The sequence below is a fragment of the Sturnira hondurensis genome, unplaced genomic scaffold (genome assembly GCF_014824575.4).
Source record: "Sturnira hondurensis isolate 20B ecotype Veracruz unplaced genomic scaffold, ASM1482457v3 Scaffold0006667, whole genome shotgun sequence".
NCBI lineage: Eukaryota > Metazoa > Chordata > Mammalia > Chiroptera > Phyllostomidae > Sturnira > Sturnira hondurensis.
Window position 1 is genome coordinate 62,610 of NW_028079298.1, and position 27,858 is coordinate 90,467.

The 27,858-nt window shown below is 41.2% G+C and overlaps 1 long non-coding RNA gene across 2 annotated transcripts; it reads left to right on the plus strand.

Annotated features, from left to right (window-relative positions):
- Positions 1-944: 944 nt before the first annotated feature.
- Positions 945-17,888, plus strand: LOC118989942 (uncharacterized). 2 transcript variants are annotated; one of them, XR_005067131.1, is made up of 3 exons: positions 945-1,123; positions 1,886-1,987; positions 17,685-17,888. It is a non-coding gene; the product is annotated as an uncharacterized LOC118989942 (long non-coding RNA). The 2 variants fall into 2 exon arrangements; XR_005067130.1 differs by lacking the exon at positions 17,685-17,888 and adding an exon at positions 14,132-15,333.
- Positions 17,889-27,858: the final 9,970 nt, after the last annotated feature.

A 27,858-nucleotide genomic window follows, 5' to 3' on the forward strand; every position in this document is an offset into this window, starting at 1 on the left:
AGAGGCTTGTGACTGAACTAGAAATACAGCTACATTTCATTTTAATTATTGGTGGTGACAACACAAGCTCTGCCATCATTTTGTATTTTCCCTCTCTACCATGATTTCAAAATGACTTTGTCATAGTTTATAGTTGGTTGATTTCTCATAAATCACTGTTCAGAACCTCAAATCCTTAACATCTCATCCCCTGCCAGACACCTCTGGTGAAGTGAAGCGACATGGTTAAATGGGGAAAGGCAACAGCCCCAGCCAGACACACTAGAGCAGACAGCTAGGTAAGTAAGAACAGTTCCCATTCCTTGGAAAATGGGCAAGGAAGCACGTCCCACGATGCAGAATAGAAAACCAGTCCTTTGAGCCCCAGGAGCTGAGCCGCTCTGGGAACCCAGGAAGGAAATACATTCTTGGCTGGGTCTCAGTGACAGAAAGCAACACAGTTCTCTCAGAGCCAGGCCAGTGGACTGCCCTCCAGGAAAATCAAAGTCTCTACACTTTTGCTGACTGGTGAGGGGCTGCAGGGCCCTGGGCGCTGTAGGGCGGTTGGAACTTTCAACCCACTGCAAGAAACTCGCGCATGCCTTTAGCACCATTGACAGAAACAGCACCTTGTTTCAAATTTGGCTGTAGATAATGAAATTAGTCCCCAAATTACCATAAAGTGGAACAAGTAAACACAAAAGCAGGAGCTAAGGTTTTCAGGCATTTCTCCTCCCCCTATTACAGATCAGTAATGTCTATGGCTATTAGCTGTTTAAATTCAAAGCAAAGCTTCTGTTTTTCTAAGTCGCTATTTTGACCCCAAGCAGATAAAGAACACTAAATGACACATTCAGCAGAGTCGCTGTGTTCTTGCAGGGCTGCTCTGTTTACATCAGGAAATCCAGCGGGGCGCGGACGGGGGGTGGGCCGGCGGAGGCGGCCGGGCGCCGGCCTCCCTCGCGCTTGCCGCCGCGCTCGGCTGGCTCCGCCGCGCTGGCCCCTGGCGCTCGGCCGTTGACTCCATCCAGATGTGCGGTGGCTCCAGAGTGGCTGCCGCGCGCAGTAAATGGGCATCGGAGGCTCGTCAATCTGGGCCAGAGCAATTGCGGTCTCGCGGGCGGCTCCACTGGCACGCGGAAACGTTCGCGCGGGAGGGAACCATGCGGGGCGATCCCTGGGCGCGGGGAGGCAAGCGCTAATGACCGACCCGGGAAATGTTCCTGATACATTAGTACATTTCCTTGTAAATGTTTTACACTTTAAAAGAAAGGGGAATGCTGTATATCATTTGGAAATGTTGGCTGTCTATAGGTCCCTATGGATATTACTGGGTTAGTACGACTTGTAACCAGAGCAAGAGGAACATAAAAAAGTTGGAAACACTGCCAATTAGTCATTACAGGGAGATTGTAAAAACAAAAGAAAGAGAAAGAGGAGGGAACAGAAAAAATAAAGAGAATAAAATGCCTCAGGAAATAAAAATTAAAGAAACTAGATGCGATTTTTCAGTGTTCCCAGAATAGACCGGGGAAGCAGCTGGCAGCCTTCTAACCAGGAGCGACCTGGGAACCAGCAAATTCCCGGTGCGGCCCAGGAAAGACCCCTGAGATTTCTCCAACTATGCCGTGTTGCCCTCCCTGTAAAACTCAGGCTGGGTCAGTGGGCAGACTGTGTGCTTTGAAGCAAGACCCAATTGTGCAAAAGCCAAGTTAGACATTTATTTCTGATCGCCTGCCACCTAGTTGCTTGCTGAGTTATTAAAAAAAAAAAAAAGACAGGAACCATTTCTTTAACAATCACCAGCAGCAGACTTAAAGCAGACTGAGGCCATGCTGGCTGAAAACTGTTTTTAAGATTATGGTAATTCTTACTGAAATCTCCCCCAACCCCCACTTTTTGTCAGATTCCAGAATCAAGAACTTGTAACATCATAAAATGAAATTAATCTGGGTGCACCTCGCATACCTTCTGCAGTAACTTTACTGACCCTGTTCAGAACTTGAAGGTAAGTGAAGAGATATGGCCTGGCCTTCTGTTAAGGGCCCGCAGTGCTTCTTCAGGGAAGAGCTGTGAGAGCTCAGGAGCCTCCAGGAAGTGGGGTGCGGGGGAGGGGGTACTGGAGAGGAAGCTGGGGCCTATTCTCCAGGGAATTCGGGGGGGGGGGGGGGGGGGGGGGGNTCGGGGGGGGGGGGGAGGAGAGGGGTGAGAAAACTTGCTGGTGGGAGAGGAACTGCTTATCTCAGCAGTTTGGAGAGTCCACCTCCAGCCAAACTTCTTCAGCCCACAAGATTTTAGTCCCCACCTCCTCTGAGTCATGAGGACAGCCACATGTGCCTCAGATCCAACCCCTGGCTAGCTTACAATTTTGCTAATCAGCTAGGGTCCTTCTTGGTATCTGGCCACAAATCAGCAGACTCACAGGTCAGCTTTATCAATACAAAATAACTTGCATAAGATATGTTTAAAAACAATTATGTAAGCAAATTAATTTGGTTTCTAGCCACAGATTTTTTTAATCTAGTAGTAAGATCTCAAAAATGAGTAAACCACACATTATTTTAAAATAACATTAACTTAAATAAGAAATGAAGAATTCTTATACAGTCATCAAACATCCTCATGTGTGGGAACTGAGTTCCCAACCACTGTCCCTAAAGTTGAAAGGAGTGAATTAATTATATCTGAGGCTTCTTTAGAGACAGAAACTAAAATAGTAATAATTCTGTATCTCAAAGGGTTTTGCCTTTATAACATATGGTTCTGAAGTCCTTTAATGGAAAGGTTATAATCAGACTAATTGGAACAGCTTTGTAAACTGGGTCCATTCACATTGATAGGTCAATTTTGCCAGTGGGCAACAACGGATCAATTATGTCTTCTCTGAACTAAGGACTCAGAAATGATATAATAGTTTTGCCAGGAAACCTGTTTCAGCTAATATTATTTCTCTGTAGCTTCTCTCTGAACGACACTTGCCACGTGCCCCCATTTCTGTCTCTGCCAATGTCACCCTTCCTGGTAGGTTCATCTCATTCCTTGACTACTTCTTCCATTTCTCACCTTCTGCCTGACTGTGGTTGAACCCCGTTGCTGAAATCTTGGCTTTCTGCTATTCTCCATACACATTCTTTTCTTCCACAATTGCCTCATACTAGAAGTTTATACTAATGACTTCAAAAATTAAAGCTGCACTCTTGATATTTCCTTCGGGTTCTAGGTACATTCTTCTAGCTGCAAATAGATATTTTCATTTAACCTCCACATCATCCTTTGAAAGTCAGCACCTTGAAGAACAAATGCATTATCTTCCCAAATTCAACTAACTTAGCCCTACTGACTCTCCAATTTCTACGAAAGATAATCTCTCTCTCTCTCTCTCTCTCTCTCTCTCTCTCTTGTCTCTCTCTCCCATTGTCCTATTCTAATTTCTATGAGACCTCTGGGTGTCAGGCCCTGCCCCATGCTTGGAGATACAAAAGTGAAAAAGATATTTAGCATCTCTCCACTCATAGCCAACTAAACACGTGAAAGCCATGTGGATCACACACAACCTTGTAGAATACTTGGCTCAAATCCTTGCAGTCCTCATCTTTTCTTTATGTGAAGAAGCTCGTGTTCATTAACCTTAAAATTGCAATCAGAGCCGAGCTGTTCTTCCACTGAGATTTTCAATTCCTCCAGAAACCTCCCCTGGGGAGAGACTCTTGTCCTCCTATAGCATGCCTGCTGAAGCAGCCCTACTTCCCACCTTCTGGAAAGCCATCCTTCTACGTATCTTGAGTTCTAGAAGGAGGCTTATGTTCTTCCCCCTTTCTTCCCCTTTCCAGTAGGGTAAATTCTAGGCAAGCCTTAAAGTTGAAATCAAGCCTGCAGTCCTGCATAGGAGCCCCATGTCCCCAGTGGGGCATTATCCACAGCCTACTCTATAGATAACTGACTAATCTCCAGCACTACCTCTTTGTTTCCCAGTTTTAAGCCCCTACTTCCAGGTCTGTCTAGTATCCCCACTAGATGTCTCATAAGCACTTGAAACTCAAAGGCACTAAAACAAATCACCCTATTTTTATCCTCAAAGTCTTTTCATTCTTTCTCCATTAATTTTGTTAATGAGATTTATCTCTTATTTAAATTAAAAAAAAAAAAAAACCTTAGGAATCCTTCCAAATCCCTTTCTTTCCTCTACCCTGCAGTCCAATCATTCAAGTTCCACTTCCCATAGCTCAGGGCTGCATTGGGAAGTTTGTGTTTCCAAGATAGTCACCTCTGCTGCCTTCACCGAAGTGCCCTTCAGACCCACTTCTCAGCCTTCTCTGCTGCACCTTGTGTGTGGACATGCCTGTCCTCCAGCTTCCAGGAAGGAGTGCATCTCTCCACTGTCCCACCATTCACCCCAGGCCCAGTGCCATTCTTTGCTACTTTTCATAAAGCCGCCCACAACTTTGTACATAGTCCTTTCATTAAACTGTCCTCAAATCACCTAATTTGAGAGTAATTTCTGACAGGAAAACTGAGTTACCAACACATATACAGACCTCTGTCTGTCATACAGCTTTATCTTCTCAGGCCCAACACAACTCCTAACACACAGCAGGTAACTGATAATAGTTTACCAAGTGAATGAGTGAATTACTTAGTACAGGGGTGTCAAACTCATTTTGGCTGGGGCCACATCAGCTTCATAGTTGCCTTCAAAGGGCTGACATAATTTAAGGACTGTATAAATGTAACTAATCCTTAACTGTTAAGGAGTTGAAATTGCATTCTGCCCTTTGAAGGCAACCGTGAGGCTGATGTGGCCACAGGTCTAAATGAGTTTGACACCCCTGACTTAGTGAATATACATTGTTTGATACGTAAGTCTCTAGCGTAACTTCCATAACAATTTGGTCGTAAGTTTAGGGGCATCTCACAGAGCATCTAACCATATACTTACATATAATAGGTGCATTATTTACTAAATAAAGCTCAGTTAGTGAAAGATTGAATGTAGTCTCTGGCAGGAAGAAGCTAAAAACAGGAATTTTTTTTTTTAAAAAAAGGGGATGAAGAGGAAAAGGAGAAGAAAGGAGAAAGAGAAGCAGAAAAATTCATTCTGGGTTAAATGATAGCAGAATCACTGCGTTTATATTACTCCTTCCATTCTTCTGTGTTGGGGTGGCTGACCTGTCTCTGGTTTATCATACCACAGCCTTTTCAAACTGAGAATCTAATGAAAGATCAGAAAGGTATCTCACTCATACTCATTTATCCCTTAATTATTTTTCTCAATAAACTTTTACTGGCACATTTATTAAGTCAATCGTCAGTCAGTATGCTGAATATAGAAGGAATTCCCAAGAACTTATATCTTGTCTACAATAGCTAAATGTGACATTGGAAGGAGAACATGGACATGAACACAGAATGGTAAGGACTGCAAAAGAGTTAACGCCCTGCCACAGGAGCACAGAGAAAGGCATATGCGATTCTCTAAAAACAAAGGAAGACCTCATCCAGCTGATGACATCTGAACAGTGAATTGCCCCCTAGCAATTCAGGGAGAGTGAATGCATCCTTGGCAGTCCTAGGAATTTAGATCATCAGATGTCTACACAGAGAAACAATCATTAAGTAGGTCTGACTCCTAAGCCATTCTAGACATTAATTGGATCGCTAAGATTCCACTCCCCATGTCTGATAGTTTGAACTAACACACTTACACTTTGGTATCATTCAGGAATTACATCAGGAGGAGGTGGATTTTGTTTTCTCCAGCTGGAAAGCATTGAGCACAGGAAATATGATGTGATTCTAGTTCTCATGCAGCCCTGAGGAAATGGCCATAGTTCCTAACATGGACACTGGTCAGGGTTAGATACACAGTGTTGGGATGCCTGCACACTATTCCTAGTTCTGTAGATACAGAGAGGTGAACTGCATGTCTGTGCGCTGTACGTCCCTGTCCTCCTGTGTCCTTGGGGTTCAAGGACCTCCTCTTCTAACACAATTGCCTAAGGCTCAGTGTACATCCTTTCTCTTAAACAGACTTCGAGTAGATGACTCCTTAAGTTGTCTCTGATGACAATGCTGGTTTACTATTGTAAAATCCATTTCCCCCACACAGTGATGAAAAGAACGAGGTGTCCTGTCTGCCATGTGGTCAGGCAATGTCAGCGTCACATCACAGGGACTGCACAACAGTAAGAGCCACCACAAAGCAAACTTCCTTGTGAATTGAGAAAGCTTTCTCAATTCAAAGAGCTTTAAAACAAGAGTAAGTGACCCAGTTACAAATAAATTCTTTATTTTTCGCCTGCCCCAAACAACATTGGAGTCTCTACAATTGAAAGGATATTTTCCCTTTTTAATATTAAAATAAATTAGTAATATAAGTGTAGAGACATAGTAGCACAAACGGCATGCCTTGGGCACAGAGGCTGTGAAAGAAAAATCAGCAAATGAAAGTGAGGTTTAGTAGAGCACAGCCCTGAAGTCTTGGCTCACAAAGCACAAAAAAGAAGACCAGTGAGTGGGGGAGTTTCCTGAAGCCATGAGTACATTCTGGCAGAAATACAGCCTGTTTTTGGTTCCAGTCCACATGACATCACAATCTATGAATTTTGCTTCAGATTGGATTTGAATGAACTTGTAGATTCAAAACAAAACCCATTTGAAACAAGCTGCACAAAGCTGCTCTATCTTCCCAGCAGCAGTTCACTACAGTTCCTGATGGCCCTCTTCTGTTCTAGATTGCAAAGGGTATTGGAAGGCAGGCACAGGACTAACAGACCAAAGTCCAAACCAAACACACATACACACACACATATATAAACACACATACACACACAAGCACACACAGAGACAGACGCACATTCACACACAGAGACAAGCACACACCCGGAAACACACTCAGAGACACAGCAGCAGGGGATGGAAGAGACACAGGGACACTGGCCGGCACTTTGAATCTTCCATGGATAGCCTGCTCCTCTCTTTTCCTTCTTTCTTCTTTTTATTCCTATTGTTTTAATGCTGTCCAGGAGGGGTAAAGAAAAAGATTCACAGCAGCCTGCACATATGATCTGGGCTTTGAAGAAACCAGGGTAGAAAAAATGAACACTACTCAACAGTCCTGGTGTGGCAGCTAACATATTGTATCTATTCCAACATTTTCTTTTCTTCGGTGGAATTTATTTTCTAAAGAAGTGGGGGTAATATGTGTAAGGATCAGATACATTTACACATAGCAGGCATTTTTAACACTGAAAAACAAAAACCAACATGCTTGTGGACATACAGGATCATTACACAACAACTAGATTAACCAATTAAAAATGTCGGTTGTCCAGATATGCCTCATAGTGAATAACTGAACAACCAACATAGCCATCGTATTTAGTATGTGTTTTGATATCCAAATAATCCTATTAGTGAGCACCTGTCTCTTTCCTTACTCCATGAATATCCAGGCTAGGTGCTAAAATACCCTGTCTTTGATCTCCATGTAGCAGCCAAGAATGTCACGCTTTTCACATGGTGGGTGATTTTTGTCCCCTCCTGTCCCCAGAGGATGTTTAGCAATGTTTGGTGACATTTTTAATTGTCATGACTGGGGGATGAAGGTGCTACTGGCATCTTGTAAGGAGAGACCAGAGATGCTGTTAAACATTCTACAGTGCACAGGACAGTTCCCTTCCCCCTAAATACAGAATGATCTGGTTCAAAATGTTAGTAGTGTCGAGGGTGAGAAACCCTGATTTAACACATAAGCCTACCTTCTTCCCCTACCAAGAGAGCATCTCCACATAGCTCTCCCATTATGTCTCTTACTTCTTGTCTTCTTCTGTCATGTTCTCTTAATTACCAAGGTAAGAAGTCCCTTAGCTACCAAGGCATGAAATTCACAACTGCTGGGCTAAGAAACTTAGCAATTTGGTCTGTTAAACAGAGCTAGAAGTTAGTGTGGTGTGCACTATATATGCAAGCAAGTGTGATGGCCCAAACCCCTTGCAAAGATAAGTTGGAAAACAAATCAATGTTACTTCAGACCATGGTCATCTCTGCCAAAGAAGTTACTGAGAATAACAGTCCAAATGATTTCCAGAAAAATATTCTATCTTAGTAAGTTTTACAAGAGAAAAAGGAAAGCATTTTACCCATTTAGTACTACTCGTTTGAGGTCTGTATTTGATTTCTTTGAGTAAAATGCAAAGACTTCATAACTAATGTCAGAATAAATGGCAGCTTTTGAAATGGCAACCATCAGAATTTTCAAAGTCTTTCCCTGGCATAAGCTTGCAGAGGTCCTACATAAGCAAAAGAGGACAAAATTCCATCCTCAGCAGAAGACAGGGCCTTTCTGTAGTGTTGCCCTCTGTTACAGATTTTGTTGGGAGTTTTGGACAAAGTACGTGTTTAAGAAACTGGTAGGCTGGCTGCCTAATTGTGTCATTTTGAGTAAATCATTTCACTTCCTGAACGTCAGTTTTCTCACCTGTAAGATGGGATTTAATATCAATACAACAGTTAACAGTGACTAAGTTATTGCTATGTGCTGAGCATTGTTGAGGTGGCTTTCCTACATCAACTCTAACTTAAATATCACTGTAGCCCTGTGGTGATTGGGCATGTTGCAAATGAAGAAACTGAGGCTCACAATGGTTAAGTATCTGCCCAGATCGCAGAGATGGAGGGAGATAAGATTTCAGTGCAGGCCATTGTCTCTTAGCAATCATGCTCAAGATGGGTCCTGGAGGAGGAAATGAGATGATGCTTATAGTATCCCTTGGTGTGGTTTTTAATGAATGGCAGTTATAGTATAATTAAATCAATAAATTTACTTTTCTGTTTCCCCCTCTGTAAATGCTCCTGAAAGAGTCACATAAGAGAGAAGCTGGGTCTACTTTCATATCATTGTAGAAAATAGTGGTTCCTACTCTTAAATCTGCTGTCAACTCAGGATTCTATGCTCCCTGAAATTGTACATTAGGCATAGGATTGATGAAATCCTGATGAAACTCTAACAAGGATCAGTCATTTTAGTTCAGTCTTTTTTTCTTTAAGGAGAATCCCTCAGTCTCATTCTCACTGGAAAAGTGGTAAGAGTTCTTCAACATCACTGTTATTTGAAAGAGAGGAGACCTACATGTTGCCATTCTCAGATGAAGAGTTTGTTTATAGTCTTTGGAAGGAACAGTCCTGGTGTTGCACCTTTTCTAATTTTGTACCTTACTGCCTACATTGTGTTGAGTATGGAGAAGGATTCGTATGGGAGCTGGGATATAAAAGTTTCAAATTCACCTTCCCACTAGTTGACCTCAGAAGTGAGATTCCTCATCTGTAAAACATGGGTACCTCATGCTGATGGGGCAATTAAACCAGAGGTGAGGAAGTGTTTTGAGTAAAAATTCAAAGAACAAAATATGAATATGAGTGGCACTAATATGGGTACCTCTCATATGGGTGGCACCAATAGTTTCAAACCCTATGCTGACTTTCTAGTTTTTTTGGTATCTACTCTAACAGAAAGTTATCCTGACAGTATCTCCCTCCAACATCATTTGTGTTTACTCCTACTATGGTATTTATTTGGAAACCAGACAACTTTATTTAAGACCTTTATTCTACCAGAAGTCAGTGCAGCCAACCATCAAGGTTGAAAGAGTCATTTCTAGACTCAACAACATTTTCTAGGGGGTTCATGTTGCCTACAGTTAGACCTCTAGAAACTAAAGTATTTCTGGTTTTCACATCTATGTATCTATTGATCCTCATAAGCCACAAACAAATTCAGCAAATATTTATTGAGTGCCCATTTTGGGTCAGGTACATTCCTAATCATTGAATAAGATAGAAAATGTCTCATAGTATTGGACAAGACTCGCATTCCATAGAGAGGGAGAAAGAGATAATAAACAAGTAAGTACATTCATAATAAATTGTATGGGTAGGAGAAGTGCCGAAAGGACATACATAGGAAGATGTGATACAGTTTTTAGTGTGGCAGGAATGGAGCTTGTGATATTTGGGCAAAGCTCTAAATAATGTAGAAGCAGCACAACCATGTGGAGGGGTTTTGCGCTCCCTCTACCTCACCTAAGACTTTTACTCAGTTAGTATTTTGTAAGCGCCAGATCTGTGCCTAGCACTGTGCTGAATGGTGGGGCTGCAAAAGTATGTACTTGTGTGTTGGTCCTTCCATTCCAGTTGGAAGAAAAGAAGAGCCAGCCTCCCCACCCTCTGCTCCACTCCTTGGACTATGATTGAGGGAGACTGTGGTGCAACTGAGACAGTAATTGGGAGCAGGCCAGCACCCTCAGGAAGGAGGCGGCATATGAGGGTCAGCCATCTATCTGGTCACTGAAAAATATCTTGCAGCTGAGATAAAATCTTCATGCACTGTGATGGTATGGTGTCGATAACCTCTTTATTTGTTGGAAAGAACATCACTCACACCATTTCTGAGCAAACTTCTCAGACCACATTTAAAAGGGAAACATGCTCCCAGGGTGAGTCTGCACCAAAGATGTCACTATAATGCAATGGCAACCAAGAACCGTGTTGTATCTAAGTCTCAAGATTACAAACCAAAAGCAAAGCTTCCTCTTAGAATTTCTAGGTATGAAGAAGGAAAGCTGAAAGAGCACAAACAACATAGTGTATCCACATCTTCTGCTCTTCCCCTCCCTAATCCTTATGTCTTCACTTAGTTTTTCAAGGAAGTTCCCAACTACACTGTCAGCATTAATTGCACTACGCCCTAAGCCTAGCACATCACTGCCAAGCATGCGCCTCCCTAGAAAAGCCTCCAAATAGGCCCCAAGAACCACATCTGCCCGCCCAGGGTTAACAAAGAGGTCAGAGCTAGAAGGGTCACCGGCTAGTCATGTTGGTCTTACTTTACCAGCCTTGCTGGACAGTAGTTCCTAAGTTCCTAGGACAAGCACCAAGCACTGCGCAGGCCCAATCCCCAAGCACTGGGATGGAAATGTTATTCACAGGACACTTGTTACATGCTAAAAAGGGCTTTCCTCATATATATTTCATTTTCAGAGCAACCTGTGGTGTTGGCATTGTTATTCCCCTTGATGAGAACAATGAGAGGTTGAGACTCACTGTGACAGGTACTAGATTTAAAGTAGTCTACGCCCTGGCTGGTGTAGCTCAGTGGATTGAGTGCAGGCCAAGCACACAATTGTGGTTCAATTCCCAGTCAGGGCACATGCCTGGGTTGCAGGCCAGTTCCCATCAGGGGGACTCACGAGAGGCAACCATACATCGATATTTCTCTCCTTCTCTCCTTCCCTTCCCCTCTAAAGATAAATAAATAAATAAATAACTCTTTAAAAAAATAAAATAAATTAGTCTATTCCTTGCCAAAGTCCAAAGCCCAAACTCTTTCCAAAATGCCATACTGGTTCCCATCAGCCCACTGCCCCTACCCCCACCTCCCCCAGCAGCTAGAACTTGAACTGTGAATTAGAGATTCAGGGCCAATATCCAGTGTCTGGGGCAACCCCTGGCTTCTCAGGAATGCCCCCTTGAGGCCAAGCCAACCCATCCACTACCCTGTGCACTCCATAGGACAAGTTGGCTGGGGGGGTCTGCTGGAACCTGGCCCACTGGGACTTAAGCTTTTCCCTAGACATCAGCCTAACCCTCTTCAACTCTTGCAGCAACCTCCTTGAGAGAAAGGGGCTTTGCATGTCTAACCCCAGCTCCTTGTTTTACACATGAGGAGATAAAGGCTGAGACTGGTAAAAGGAGAAGCCCAGCATCATAAGTATCCCAGTGGCAGAGGTGCCCTGGGGCCCAGTCCCTACTCCCAAGCATCCTGCACAGTGTGCCTGATGCACTCAACCTTCTGGAGCTCCTCCCAAAATTGCATTTATGATGTCACAGCCTCCCAGGGCTATCCTGATGACACACTGTGTTTCCAGGATTGACAAAAAGATCACTTCCTGAAAACACTGACCACCTTAACCATAGAGGTATGGACACATGTATACAAGCCTGATGTCAGCCTGAGCTTACAGTCATGGAACATATATAGAGCTGTGTCACTGTAGATAATTAGGTATAAAGGGTGCCATGCAATAAAAAATCAGGCTTCTTGTCAACAATGCATTTTTGTTCCAAATACAAGCAAAAGCTTGCGTATATCGTCACAGAGGTAGAAGTGAGCCACAGAAGAAATGGGCTCAAGCAAGGAATGTGTACGTGCCTAAGGAAGGGGGTGGAGACAGGAGTGGTTGTACCCTCTAGAGAGAGCCACCACAAATACTTTTTAAAATCCTCACCTGAAGACATGCTTATTAATTTTGGAGAGAGGGGAAAGGAGGGAAAAAGAGAGGGTGAGAAACATCAATGTGAGAGAGAAACATGGATTGGTTGCTGCTTGTATGAGCCCAGACTGGGGACTGAACCAGCAGCCCAGGCATGTGCCCACCGAATTGAATTGAACCCATTCCTTTGAATTGAACCCATTCAAGGGATGACGGTCCAACCAACTGAGCTACACTGGCCAGGGCAACCACCACCAAAATTTCTGGAAACAAATACCATCCACTGATCTTAGTGTATATTGTCTGGTAACAAAAATACAAAAATTAAAACCTTAAGAACTCTAAAGAATTTTACTTATAAACAAACCTTATTTTACACATATCATCTGTATGAGGTATAAAGCAAAGCTGGGGGAATTTGGCTTTCTTTCAGCTTGCTGAATTATGTAAAATAAAATAGTATATTCTAGTGGTGAAGTTCCATTCTCAAGTCCAATTATGTGACTTCAGGTAACTCTTTACAGTCTTCCTCTAACCTGCTACCACATTTATGATAACGAAGTCATAATAATGCTGCTTGCTACCTGCATTTCAGGAAGCTTGAGATGATCCATTGAAATAAGGTTGAACAACATAAAAACTTAACAAAGTTATAATAATGTCATAATTTTTTCCTTTTGGTTCAATATGGTACTTCTAAGCACTTTAAAATTGTGGTAAACCAAGACAAACTAAGTGAATTCCTGAGAGTTATGCATTAATCACCACCCTTTGGGGGAGAGAAATAATATTTTTAAAAGCGCAGTAGAGGACTTGCTTGTTTATAACCAGCTTTGTGGAGAATCTAATCCTTTCATTGTTAATTGAGAACATATATGTTGAATTTGAGGCTTAGAATTATATTAAAACATACTTCATTTTCAAGGACCACAAAATGACTATATTTAATGTGGAAGAAATTGCTTTATGAGCTATTAACAAAAGCTCTTACACTCGTTGCCTGTTACGGGTTGGCAGCCATCACATTGTGGGAGCCCTGTCGCTTTGGGATTGGAGGGTTCTGTGTTCCTCCAGTCTTCCTAGAGAAAGCTGATGCCTGGCCAAAATAAATATGGGATAAAGTGGGCTCAGCACTCTCATTAACTCTGGTGTTTTCCTTTAATGGGACTTGAGAATGGAGCTTTTCCACTAGAATTTCCTGTTTCATTTTCCTTTCATCTCTATCTCCTTTATAGTCTGTGTCTTTCATTTATATTTTGATGTTATTCTTCCATGAAGTTTAGTTTTTATATCTTCCAAGAGGGCCATGGAATTGAAAGTGTGATTTTTTAAAAAAATCTCCAAGCAGATTACACACTTCACATTTTCTTATCATTTACTAAACTTATCACAAAGTCCTGAAACCTGGAAATTAATATAAGTCCTGGACTCCAGGACTGGTGAAAGGGCACATTTTTAAGCAGTATCCAAAATAAAACTTTTCTTTATGTATTCATAAAATTTCTCCTTAAAAATAATTGGATTCTTTAACAGGTGGGGAGGAGGTGAAGAGAAAAACTTTCTCTGAAATCTGTCTTCATACATTTTAATTAAGAAAAACATCTCTGCTCTACATTAACACAACTTTTAAATCTTACTCAGCTGGGTGCTTTTTCTCTTCCAACAGAAACACTAAAAAGGTCCGATTGCTCTCGTGCTTTGACTTATAATACGTACGCCCATGGTTGATCTCAGGAAAAGAAAAAGCTAAAATAAAAAAGTAATGTGTTGATACTGATTTTCCCCTAGGAGCAAAGAATATTTATAGTTTCGTTTTTCTGGGATCTTTTGCTTTTTAAGTACCATATGATTCAAAGGCTTTTTTCTTTTCTTTTTTTTTAACCTAGCAGAGGGATTAATGGAACCTTATTAGGCTGCACGAATTAATAACAAACTTCATCAGATTCCTTAAGGAATCAGAGAACTCTGTGTACAAGCCCCTTTCACAGAACATTTGATCCTCTCTAAATCAGATGACGTGCGCCTCACAGACAAATGCTGCTTGATGTCTTGGAAGCCTGGGCAGCTTTCATGTTTCACCTGGGACTGGCTCTCTGAAACCAGGTCATTCTGAGAAGCCACAGGGTATCTTGTAAACAGTGCGCCCAGCCACTTGTGGCCTGATATAGAACAGAAGCACAATTAAAGGGAACTCCTGAGGAATTTCTTCTGCTCTGGAGGAGGCTGACTGGACATGTGACCTTCTGGAAAAAGAACAAAAAGACACTCCCTTCAGAAGACAACGGAAATATCTTCTTTGAAAGGCATTCTTCAGGTGTGGCCTGGCCTCACCGGCCTGCTGCTGCAGACACAGCCTGGCCTGGTGACTGATTTCACAGGGTGCAGCTGCTGCTCGCAGTGCTTTCTCGGGGGCAGAAGGGAACCGCTAAGAACTCTGGAAGCTGGTTAGAGACGCTACCCACTTTGAAATATTATGAAGCTTCTCTGAGTATAGTTTACATTTTTTAATACAAACCTTTCCCCCTCTCCACTCTACTATAAATTTAGCAGCTCTTGAAGAATGCACATAGAGAAAAAAGCAAGGCCATGTGCTTCCTTTCTCAGCCATGCACATGCTCTGTGTCAGCAAAGAGCTTCAGGGTGTCTGCAGAAACTTCTGTGTGAATCTCAGGCTAAATCTGCTGATCCCACACGCTGATGACTGTTCCTATTGGGGTACAGGGAAACCTTAACAGTGATATGTTTATTTTGTTTTTCAAAAAAAATATGATCGATTCTAAGCATCTATTTCTTAGAGTTAACTCTTATTTCTAATTCTTATTTCTTAAGAGTTATATGATGAATTGACAGGGACGAGAAGAGGATGGGCTGTTTTGAATTTGGAGTGCTTTTTCTCCCTCTTTTTGTTTCTCTCTTTCTTTCATCTTTCAACTGTAAGATGGTTCTACATCTGCATAATACAAAGTAAAAAGGACACAATCTGATTGACACAGAGTTTCTCTGATGAGGCAAACCAGACTTGATAACACAACCCAGAAAGGCAGGAGGGAACAGCTGCTTAGCTGCTTCACTTTTTGAGTAACTCAAGGCGGATATGAAAAATAAATTTTGTAACTATGTGTGTGAAAATTAAAAGAGCAGAATGTTTATCTCCTTTCTGAATTACAAAAGAGGGGTGGAATAAAAAAATCTTGATTGGCATGATGGCCAAGTTGAAGATGGGGATGGGCTGTCGCGGAGACTAAGAACAAAGCTGGGGGGAGCAGTGTGCTCAAGGGAGGGCGACTCTGGACAGACCACAGGCACCCCCATACATGAACTCGGTGGGGGCTCACTCTGTACACCCACCTTGGGAATCCAAGCATGCCATTTCACTCACACAGTGAATACTATTATGTGCTAACTATTTTTCTATGTTCCGTGCATACTACAGTGACTAAGACTAAAAAGAAAGAAGTGTTACATAGTGAATTAAATTGACTATTGTGCTAGAGAGTGATGGGAGAACTACTCTAAATGAGCTTGTCAGGGATGAGCTCTCTGAGGAGGGGGCATTGGAGCATAAGGAAAAGAAGGAGCCAAGCAGGCCAAGTTAAAGATCAGCCAGACAACGAGAACAGACTGTGCAAAGGCCCTGAGGTGGAAAGGAACAGAAAGAAGTTCACCAATGGCCAGATGTTTGTGCAAGTGGGAAAGCACAGCAAAATGGAATGCAAGAGGAAAGTGGGATGAAGGGGTGTGTGTGTGTGTGTGTGTGTGTGTGTGTGTCAGGGTGGGTGATGGTCCAGGAGAAGAGCTTAGTGAAAAGCACTGTAAGACAATAGGATTATGATCATGGACAAGAAAATGGCAAGGTCAACCTTGGCAATTCCAGAGTCACAACTCCCACCTTCTATAGGATTCTTGGAAACTCCCCAAAGACTTCGTAGTGCCCTATGGTGGCCCCCTCGTCCTCCTCAGAGTACAGTCCTCCCTGCAGGTACACACAGTCCCCATGGTGCTCCATGGTGCTTGTTCCTCTCAACCTCACATCCATCCTCGGACGTCTGAGTCCTCCTCACTTCTTCCTGTGTAGAGGGAGATGGGCCTGGTTCTTCCCTCCCAGGCCCTCCTTACCCCAGGAATTCTTACCTTCAATATAAACACAAGTGGAAAAGAGCAAACATTGTGGGGAAACTTCCACGTGTCCTGCAATGTGCTCTTCAGATGTCCTTCAACAGATGACAGGCAAGCCCAGAGAAAGTGAACTGCTCCAAGTGCTGAGCCACTCCACCTCAGAGCTTACATATGGACTCCCTAGGGCTCAGCACTCCCAGACTGTGCTTTGCCTCTCCTCCAAGTAAGCAAAGTCTCTTCTTTTCCTTGCAGTGCCCCTGGAAGCTACTAAGAAATGTTTTCAATTACTTGTTTTCTTACTAAATCTTTCAGAAATTGCCACTTCAGTAGACTCTTTTGGTTTTCTTCCTGCTTGATGTCTTTGCAGCATCTAATACTGATAGCCAGTTCATCTATTCACAAGAGTCTCATCCTCATTTTAGAATAGCACTGGTCCTTATTCTCCTCTTGGCTCTGCTTTTCTGTTTCTCAGTAACCTTGTGTGTTCTATCTCCTCTCCCTTCTCTCATCTTCTCTTGATTAGCTTCCACTCCTTTCCTCCTTTCTCTCCCCTCTCTTTCCTTCTGTCTCCCTATTTCTCTCCACATCACCTCACTGAGTGCTCCCATCAGCTTCCCAGTTTCGAGTTCCATTAGTTCACTCTATACATAAATGATTCCCACACCAGTTCTCTAATTCCCACCCTTTCAATTTTCAGAATTATAAAATTCCAACTGCTTCTTGGATGTTCTATAAGCACTCAAACTAAATGGTTTTAAAACTAAAACCATTTTTTTTAAATAAATCTTCTCCTCCTGTATTCAAAAATTGTAACTGGCTTCATGCTTTACCCACCTATCAAATTCTTATCTTTCAAGACCTAGACCAAGTGCCGCTTCCTCATGAAGTGCTCTCTCAGACCTAAGCCACCCTTTTCTTTGTTCCCCTTACTCTTCTAGTTATATATACACATATATTATATTATACTAATTTATTTGTTTATTTGCCTCCGCACTTAAGAAAAAAATCTCTGTCTCATTCATTAATTTCTGCCAAAAAGGACAGAACACTGCATGAATGTATCACAAACAGTTACATTAATAAACTCTGGACATTTTAATTTTCTCAATATTAATTCATATTTGTGCTTCCCAAGACACAAATCCCCAAGGCTAGCACAAGAAGCTATTATAGATGGTTTAGAGACCTGCGGTCCTAAGTTTAAGAACTAAACCAAGCAATGTCTTAAATTACCTTTGGTTTGTAGCTTTTAGTCCCTAAATTTTGCTTTAGTGCTCAGAATATTTCACTGGATTAATGTTATGAAACTTTTTTCTCTCATAGCCTCCCAATCTCTGAGCTGTGAGTTGTGCTTCAAATAGCTCCTAGCTCTGCTGTGTTGTCAGTCCCCACCAGGCCTTGGGGAAGCACGGCAAGCCAAACACTGTGCAGCAGCAGAGACAAGCGGGAACCAAGGTGTCCAAAACAGCTGAGACCAAAACAAGCTGCAAGTCAGCCCCAACATCCACTGCTTAGAAATTGAGTATATGAAAAGGCTCACATGAGAAATAGAAAGTTTATGATGGTGCCTTGCATGGTTTGATATTCTCATGGTTAAGGAAGCCTTGAGGGCCCGGAAAAGCAAACATAAATCTGCTCTGAGGACCACATTCTTTCCATCAAGACCACACCAGATTGCAGGAGAAAATAAAATCTCTCACAAGAGCATCTCATAATCAAAATTTTATAACACACAAGAAAGTATTCATTACAAATGAATCGGCAGGTGTAGCTAAATCCAAGAACCTGAAATAATAGAACAATATTGTCAGGTAAGTTATAGAGTAAATAAGTTTAAATTATTAAAAAGATGAAATAATAATATCCATACATAAATAAGATATTTTAAATAAGATATGTATTAGAATTCTTAGGGAAGATACAGTCATTAAAATTAAAAATTCATAGTTGATTTGAATACCATATTAGACATAGGTGAAGAAAGAATTCGTGAGCCAGACTGTATATCTGAAGAAGTCACCCAGAATCTAAAGATAAAGAGAGATAAAGAGAAGATACCATAAAAGTTGCACTGACAGACATGAGATGGAGTACAGAACCCCAACACACTTCTGGGCTGATCTGCTTATGGTGTGTACACTTTTCATTCTGCTGTCATTACTCAAAGATCTCTGATTTGTTTAAGATGATAATATGCCCAGCTAGAAAAAATATATCTCCAAGCCCCTCATCCTGTCTAAGCAAGGGGATAACCAAATGACCCAATGAAATAGAAGCAGATGTTTCCAAGTGAAGTTCCCGAGGGTGCTCTTTAAAAGCTTATCCTTTTTTCTCTAATTTTTTTCTATGTGGACACTAGTAGCATGCTAAAGGTGGAACAGTGATCTTGAAATACATAAAGAATAATGAAACAAAAAGCTAAAAGGCCTTAAGTCAGCTTACCTCTGGACATCTAGCCATAATTTAAATGGGCAGCATGGGGTCTGGTTGTTTATTGCCATGTATACAACAATACAAATTTTGTATGGAAGGGAATAGGTTTTTATTAACAGGGTTCCCATTTGGGGACATGGGTCTGTGAACATTCCTCCTCTGAACCTTTGCATAGAACCTTTCTTTCTCTCCAAGATATTGCACACGAAATCCATGCTCAGAAGTTTCCCATCATTGTTTATCTGCCCTTCTGGAGCTTCAGTTAGCCATGCAAACAGATCTCTAACTTCTCTGGGGTATGCATCTGTGTGGGTTGCCATCATCTCGCAGCAGCTTTCTTTCAGTAGGTCTGGGGTGCATGGCCGGATCACTCTGGCTAGTTGGGCAAGGGAAGCTCCATCCACAAGGAGCCTCTGTGTGCAACCCTCCAGGAGTGACAGTGGAAGCGTTCAGGACCCATGTGCTGTCCTGCACTGGGCCATAGTGTCTCAGAGGCTGGAGCTCGCTGAGGCATGCATTCCAGTGTGGGACCCTCCTTATAGGTAGCTGGCTTCCAACCACATGGGACCTAAGCCCCAAGCAGTCCCAATGTCTGCGACTCCCACCAACAGATTTGCAACTACAGTGGTCTTTGGCTGGAAGAATGCACAGGGGGTGGGAGAGCAGCTGTTGTGGTGGCTTCCAGGTGGTAGGCCATGGCACTGGAGCTGTCACTTATGGGGGTCTGCACTGGAGGAGGCAACAAGTGACAGGTGGGTGGGTGGCTGCTATGGCAGCTTTCCACAGCTTACCACTCAGGAGAGAGATAGAAGGCTTGTTTCCTGAGCCAAGCTCCCCAAGCCCTCTAGCCCAAGCCTTATCTCATCCCCTCTTACCAGACCCTACTGTACTCTAGGCAGGCCCTGGAGCACTCAGGAAGGGACCTCGGGAATGTTTCTTGACCACCAAGTCCCCAAGGCCCAGCACCCAAGAGCTCCAGGACCCAGCAGCCAGGAAACAGGGGAGAATCCAGGAGAGTGGTGGTGTTTCCACACATTCTCCTTTTAAAAACTCCCCCAGTATCCCTTGGGTGGCCAGCATGCATTGACCTGGTGGCCAGCATGCATCACCCTTGTTGCCAGGGTGACAACACATTGGTTCAGAAGCCATAGTGTGTCTGCTATTCATGAGCCATCCCAGGAGCCTTCTAACATCTCCCCCATGTCCAGGATGAGGGGGTCCTTCCCATTACAACTTTTCCCTTAACACTTTGGATGTTTTGGATATTTGTAATTTTACATGGGCAAATGGATGATGGTCTCATTCCTCTGTAACTATTTCCTGCTGATCAAGAATGTGGTCATACCTAACCCCTGGCCCAGAGATCACTAATGTAAGGAGGTCTAAAGTGGAAGGGAGCTTTCACAAGAGGGAAAAGGATCTTGCAAGGTCTAGGTCAGTTGGTTGTCCATAGAAAGCAGCATGTGCAATGTCCAAAAGATGTCCAAGTTGTCATCCTTGTATTTTCACCACCTTAACCGTTTAGTCTTGAGTTCCAAGAGGAGGTGATGCATGTGGACTTCTCAAGTGGGGCCTGCACTGTTTCTGAGTCCGCAAGACTTCTCAAAAGGCATTTTGAGAAGATGTCCAGTTGGAAGGCCTTTGCTGATATGATACCAAGCAGTGACAATGTGATATCAGGTGAAACCAGTTCAACTATCAAATGGAAACAAACTTTAAAGATAGTTAGCTGTGCTAGAGACTCATGTTTATGACTGAGCACTGTAATTTTCCTTAAAACCTGATTTCTCTCCCTAGTATCACCCTCATTGTCACAAAAAAGACTGACAGTTTTCAAGGTTCCCTCATTGTTAGTGTAAAGACAATAAGAACAGCAATTGGTCACATAGACTGCTCAAATCTGCTTTGCTGGGATTTATACAAAGAACCTTTAGATGGACCCTTAGTCAACCCTTCAGTACACAAAAGCCAAGCCCCACTCCTACCATCTAGTTCTGCCTGCAGTACCTATATTTCTCAAGTCCTTGAGGTTCCCATCATTTCTTAAGTTTTCTCCTTTCCATCCTTCAGGAAAGCAACCTTCATTTCTTTCCTAGAAAGATTGCCATGAATCAAACAAGGTACCAGGCCATTTCTTCAGTGGGCTTGTGTTAGCTTCCAAAGTCAATCTTAGTTTTTCAAGGCTTTTTGGTAATGACCAGAACACAGACATGCCTCCTTCAGGCATGGGATTCCAGTCATAGTCTTGGTCATTAAAACTATTAATTCGAAACCAGTCTTACTGGTTTCATGCAAAGGAAATTTTGTCATTACTCACTCACTGTGAATGCCAAATTCTAAAGGGATCAGGTAGGGAGGAAAATATGAAACAGAAAGGAAAATCCTTGTCCTTCCAATATCCACCAAAATTGTATTTCTATGCTTTATATCTTTCATTATTTTACATCCTCACCTAATGTGAAGTTTTAACCGTTAGAAACTTCAATTTATTTTAAAAACAGAAACAAAATAAAAATATAAAGCAAATACAGACCTCAAAAATGGGGGGACTAGAAAAATGGGGGGACTAGTCCCCCATAGAAAATTTCCAGCAAAGTAGACAAGTACTGTTTGGAGAATAGCATACTTTTCAGGATTTTGCTCATTGTTGATGATGCTCCAGGACATCCTCCTTTTATTGGTGGTCTTCACCCCACTATAGAAGTAGTGTCTCTCCCTATAAACACCACCTCTTTTATCCAACCAATGGATCAAAGAGTTATAGCAGGCTTTGAGGCCTATCTGAGGAAGACCTTTGCCCAGGCTGCAACTGAGGAAGACACTGAGAAGTCAGTGATGCACTGCTGGAAGGATTACCACATCTATGACTACATTAAGAACTTTATCTTGAGCTGAGGTGATGTCACCAGGGAGTGTGCGAATGGCATGTGGAAGAAGACACTCAAAAGGTTTGTCCATGACTTTAAAGGATTTGCCAAGGATGAGGTGATTTCAAAAGTCAACAAGGCTATGGTTGTGATGGCAAACAAATTTAACATGGGTGTGCATGAGGATGACATCGACAAAATCTTAAAGGTGTTTCCAGAGGAATTGACTAATAAAGAGTTATTAAAACTGCAACAGGAATGAATAGCTGAAAAAAAGAGGTGAGAAAAAAAAGTTAAACTGCTGAAGTAAGAAAAAAAGAACCCCCATTAAAACTCATGGTGAAAGGTTTAGCACAACCTTTTTCTGATTTCAATAACCTCCTTAAAAACTTAAAAACATGGACCCAACACCAAAAGATTTCATTAATAGACAGAAATGTTCAAGACGCATTATGTACTTACAGTCTATGATTTCTTAAAAACAAGAAACAAACCAAGCAAACCACCATCCACACATTTCTGAAAAGAGTGATACTTCATCAACAAGAGCCTCAGGAAGGTATTTCAGAGGTGTTCCAGAAGAAGGCACTGTTATCATAGGAGGTGATAACTCACGTGATTACCCCTGAAAACCTCCTAGTGGAAAAAAATATGGAAGTGGAAGACAGGGATACTGTTAATCCTGACCCTGTGTAAGCCTGGGCTAATGTATGTGCTTATGTCTCAGGTTTTTTTTTCATTTTAATTGTTGTTGAAGTACAGTTTTCTGCCTTTTACCCCCCACCCAGCCCACCCCACACCCCTCTCCAACTCCCTCATGTTCCCATCCCCCTCGTTATTGTCCATGTGACCTTTATACTTGTTCTTGCAAACCACTCACCCTTTTCCCCTGAAATTCTCTCCCCTCACCCCTCTGGTCATTGTCAACTTGTTCTCAATTTTAGTGTCTTTGTTTATACTTGGCTTGTTTGCTTGCTTTGTTGATTAGATTCCTGTTAAAGGTGAGATCATATGTTTTTTGTCTTTCACCGCCTGGCTTATTTTGTTTCATAATGCTTTCCAGTTCCATCCATGCTGTTGCAAAGGGTAGGAGCTCCTTCTTTCTTTCTGCTGCATAGAATTCCATTGTGTAAATGTACCATAGTTTTTTGATCCATTCATTTGCTGATGGGCATCTAGGTTGCTTCCAACTCTTGGCTATTGCAAATTGTGCTGCAATGAACATTGGTGTGCATACATTCTTTTGGATTGGTGTTTCAGGGTTCTTAGGATATAATCCTAGCAGTGAAATTGTTGGGTCAAAAAGCAGATCCATTATTAGTTTTTAAAGAAAACTCCATATTTCATAGTGGTTGTACCAATCTACAATCCCACCAACAGTGTACTCCTTTTTCTCCACAACCTCTCCAACCCTTTTTTGTTGCTTTCTTTATGATGGCCATTCTGACAAGTGTGAAGTGGTATCTCATTGTGGTATTAATTTGCATCTCTCTGATAGCTAGCGATACTCAGCATCCTTTCATATGTCTCTGGACCCTTCAGAAGTGAAGAATTCAGAAGTGTCTGTTCAAATCCTTTACCATTTTTTCACTGGGTTGCTTGTCTTCTTAGAGCGGAGTCATGTGAATTCTATATATGTATATATTTTGAAGCTCGAACTGTTGTCTTAGGTATCATTGGCAAATACATTTTCCCATATGGTTGGTTCTCTTTTTATTTTAATACTGTTTTCTTTAGCTGTGCAGAAGCTTTTTATTTTGATGAGATCCCATTTGTTTATTCTTTCCTTTATGTCCCTTGCTCTAGGGGACATATCAGTGAAAATATTGCTGTGTGAAATAACTGAGATTTTCCTGCCAAAGTTTTCTCCTAGGACTTTTATGGTGTCAAGACTTATATATTGAAATCTTTTCTCCACTTTGAATTTATTTTTGTGTATAGTGTAAGCTGGTGATGGAGTTTCATTTTTTTTGCATGTAGCTGTCCATCTCTCCCAACACCATTTGTTGAAGAGGTTATTTTTACTTCATTTTATGTGAATGCACTCTTTGTCAAATATTAATTGACTGTAGAGACTTGGGTTTATTTCTGGGCTCTCTGTTCTGTTCCATTGGGCTATCTCTCTGTTTATATGCCAGTACCAGGCTGGTTTGATTACAGTGGCCTTCTAGTACAGTTTAGTATCATATATTGTGATCTCCCCTACTTTGCTTTTATTTCTCAAAGTTGCAGCTGCTATTCAGGGTCATTTATGGTTCCATATAAATTTTTGAAGTGTCTGTTCTATATCTGTGAAATATGCCATTGGTACTTTAATAGGTATTTCATTGAATCTGTAAATTGCTTTGGGTAGTATGGACATTTTGTTGATGTTAATTCTTCCAATCCATGAACACAGTATATGTTTCCATTTGTTTGTGTCTTCCTTGATTTCTTTTTTCAGTGTTGTGTAGTTTTCTAAGTATAGGTTTTTTACTTCCTTGGTTAGGTTTATTCCTAAGTATTTTATTTTTCTTTTTGCTATATCAAATGGGATTTTTTTGTATTTCTGCTTCTACTGTTTCATTAATGGTATAAAAATGCCTTTGATTTCTGTATATTGACTTTCTATCATGCTGTTTTGTCAAATTCATTTATTAGGTCAAGCAGTTTTTTGGTAGAGTCCATAGGATTTTCTATGTACACTATCGTGTCATCTGCAAACAATGACAGTTTTGTTTCCTCCTTTCTGATTTGCATGCCTTTTATTTCTTTTCTTGTCTGATTGCTGTGGCTAAAACTTCCAATGCTATGTTGAATAGAAGTGGCAAAAGTGGACAACCTTGTCTTGTTTCTGAACCTGGTGGAAAAGATTTTAGTCTTTGCCCATCGAGTATGATGTTGGCAGTAGGTCTCTCATATATGGCCTTTATTATGTTGAGGAGTATTCCCTCTATTCCCACTTCGCTGAGTGTTTTTATCATAAATGGGTGCTATACCTTATCAAATGCTTTTTCCACATCTGTTGATATGATTGTGTCATATGATATGATTTTTGTCTTTGCTTTTGTTTATGTGATGTATTACATTTATTTATTTGTGAATATTGTACCATCCTTGCATTCCTGGAATTAGTCCCACTTGATCATGATGTATGATCTTTTAAATGTATTGTTGGATGTGGTTTCCCAGTATTTTGTTGAGTGTCTATGTGGATTTTAGTGTCTATGTTCATCAGTGATAGTGGCCTGAAGTTTTCTTTCTTTGTTGTTTCTTTATCCGGTTTTGGGATTAGGATGATGCTGCCTTCATAAAAAAAAGTTTAGGAGTTTTCCATCATTTTGTATTTTTTTGGAATAGTCTGTGAAGGATAGGGGTTAGCTCTTCCTTAAATGTTTTGTAGAATTCTCCTGTGAAACCATCTGGTCCAGGGCTTTTGTGTGTTGGGAGTTTTTTGATTACTGCTTCAATTTTGTCTTCTGTTTGGCCTGTTCAGGCTTTCTACTTCTTTGTTGAGTTTTGGAAGATCATATTTTTCTAAAAATTTGTCCATTTCACCAAGGTTTTCAAGTTTCTTGGAATACAGTTCTTTGTAGTAATTTTTTACAATCATTTGTATTTCTGTGGTATCCGTTGTAATCTCTCCTCTTTCATTTCTGATTGTGTTTATTTGGGTCCTCTCTCTTTTTTTCTTGATAAGCCTACTTAAAAGCTTGTCAATTTTGTTTAGCTTTCCAAAGAACCAGCTTCCGGATTCATTGATCCTTAGAATTATGCTTTCAGCCTCTATGTCATTTCATTCTGCTCTGATCTTGGTTATTTCTCCTCTTCTCCTTGCTCTGGGCAATCTTTGTTGTTGATCTTCGAGTTCCTGTAGGGTTAGGCCATTTGTTTGAAATGTTTCTATCTTTTTTATGTAGGCCTGTATTGCTATGAATTTCCCTCTGAGGACTGCCTTTGCTGTATCTCATAGGTTTCAGGTTGTTTTGAGTTCATTTTTGCTTATTTCCAGAAACTTTTTCATTTCTTCCTTAATTTTATTCTTGACCCATTCATTGTTTAATAGCATGCTATTCAATCTCCATGATTTTGAGTGTCTTGGGATTTTTTCCTTGGGGTTGATTTCTAGTTTCAGTCCATTGTGGTTGGAAAAAATGCTTGATATGATTTCAATTTTCTTGAATTTGTTGAGGCTTGTTTTGTGTCCTATCATGTGGTCTATCTTTGAAAATGTTTCACGTGCATTTGAAAAAAATGTTTATTTAGCTTCTTTGGGATGAAGGGCTCTATATATATCAGTTAAGTCCATTTTATCTAGGGCATTGTTCAATGCCACCATATCTTTGGCGAATTTTTTTTTTGGAAGATCCATCCATTTTTGACAATGGATTGTTAAAATTTGCTACTATAATTGTGTTGCTGTCAATATATTTCTTGAAGTCTTCCAAGATTTTTGTTATGTATCTGGGTTCTCCTGTGTTGGGTGCATATATAATTGCAATGTTTATGTCTTCTTCATAGATTCTTCCCTTGAATATTAGAAAGTGACTTTCTGGGTCTCTCTTTATAGCCCTTTTTTTGAAGTCTACTTTGTCTGATATGAATATTGCTGCCCTGGCTTTTTCTCCCCTGTCCATTTACTTGGAAAATTTGTTTCTAGCCCTTCACTTTCAGTCTGTGTAGGTCTTTTGCCCTGAGGTGGGTCTCTTGTAGGCAGCCTATATGTGGGTCATGCTTTCTTATCCATTCAGCTATTCTATGTATTTTGATTGGAGCATTTAATCCATTTACATTTAATGTTATTATTGATAGGTACTTATTCATTGCCATTTTTGTACCAGAGTTCCTCTCTGTCTCTCTCTTTTCCTTCCTTTCCTTAAAACAGTCCCTTTAGCATCTCTTGCAGCACTGGTTTGGTGGAGGTGTATTCTTTTAGACTTCTTTTCTTTTGGAAGCTCTTTATTTGGCCTTCTGTCTTGATTGAGAGTTGTGCTGGATAACGTAGCCTTGCTTGCAGGCCTCTGGTTCTCATTACTTGGAATATTTTTTGCCATTTTCTTCTGACTTGGAATGTTTTCATTTATATGTCAGCAGCTAACCTTATTGGGGCTCCCTTGTATGTTACTTCTTTTTTCTCCCTTGCTGCCTTTAAGCTTCTCTCTTTATCTTGTAATTTTGCCATTTTAATGATGATGTGTCTTGAAGTGGGCCTCTTTGGGTTCCTCTTGATTGGGACTCTCTTTGTTTCCTGGGTTTGTGTGACTTTTTCTCTCATCAAATTAGGGAAGTTTTCCATCGTTACTTTTTCAAACAGGTTTTCTATCTCTTGTTCTTCTCCTCCTCCTTCTCGTATCCCTATTATACAGATATTATTACGTTTCATGTTGTCCTGCTTTTCCCTTAACCTCTCTTTGTTCTTTCTGGGCCTTTTTTATTTTTCTTGCTTTTTCTGGGAGTGTTTTTCTACCTTGTCCTGCAACTCACTGATCTGATCTTCTATTTCATCGAGCCTGTTTTTTATTTTCCTACTGTGTTCTTCAGTTCAGAAATTGTATTTCTCATTTCCTCTTGGCCCTTCTTGATAGTTTCTATTTCCTTTTTCATGTTGATATAGTTTTCAGTGAATTCATTGTAGTTTCCTTGTAGTTTCTATGAGCTCATGGAGCTTCCTTTATAACCATTGCTTTGAACTCAATATCTGATAGTTGAGTTGCTTCTATTTCACTTAGCATTCTTTCTGAGGTTTCCTCCTTTCCTTTCATTTGGGGATTGTTTCTTTGTCTTCTCATTGTTTGTGAGACTCTTCTTGTTAGCCTCTGCTTTTTAAACTGATCTATTCTGACTCCCCAGGTTTCTGGTGTAAACTATGGTAGAATACCTATGAGAGTCAGCAGTGCAGTCTCCTTAATCTCCAGAGCTCACTGGTCTTGTCCTTTTGTTTATGTTGGCTCTCTGTATGTCTTTGGATTTTGATTGTTGCTGGGTCTTTCTTTGTTGGGTCCTTCCCTATAGCTGGTTAACTGAGGATCATTCCATCCATCATGTCTTGTATTCTGTTGTGCAGGTGTGGACAGGTTGTGTTGAAGCTGATTCTTCTGTCTGTATAAGGTTTTGAGGCTTCTCTCTTGTTCTTGTTCAGTTGTTTATTCTGGGTAATTTCTCCACCTTTTAGTTGTATTTCAAGATTGGTTCTGGATTGAGGTTAGTGTGGCTTCCCC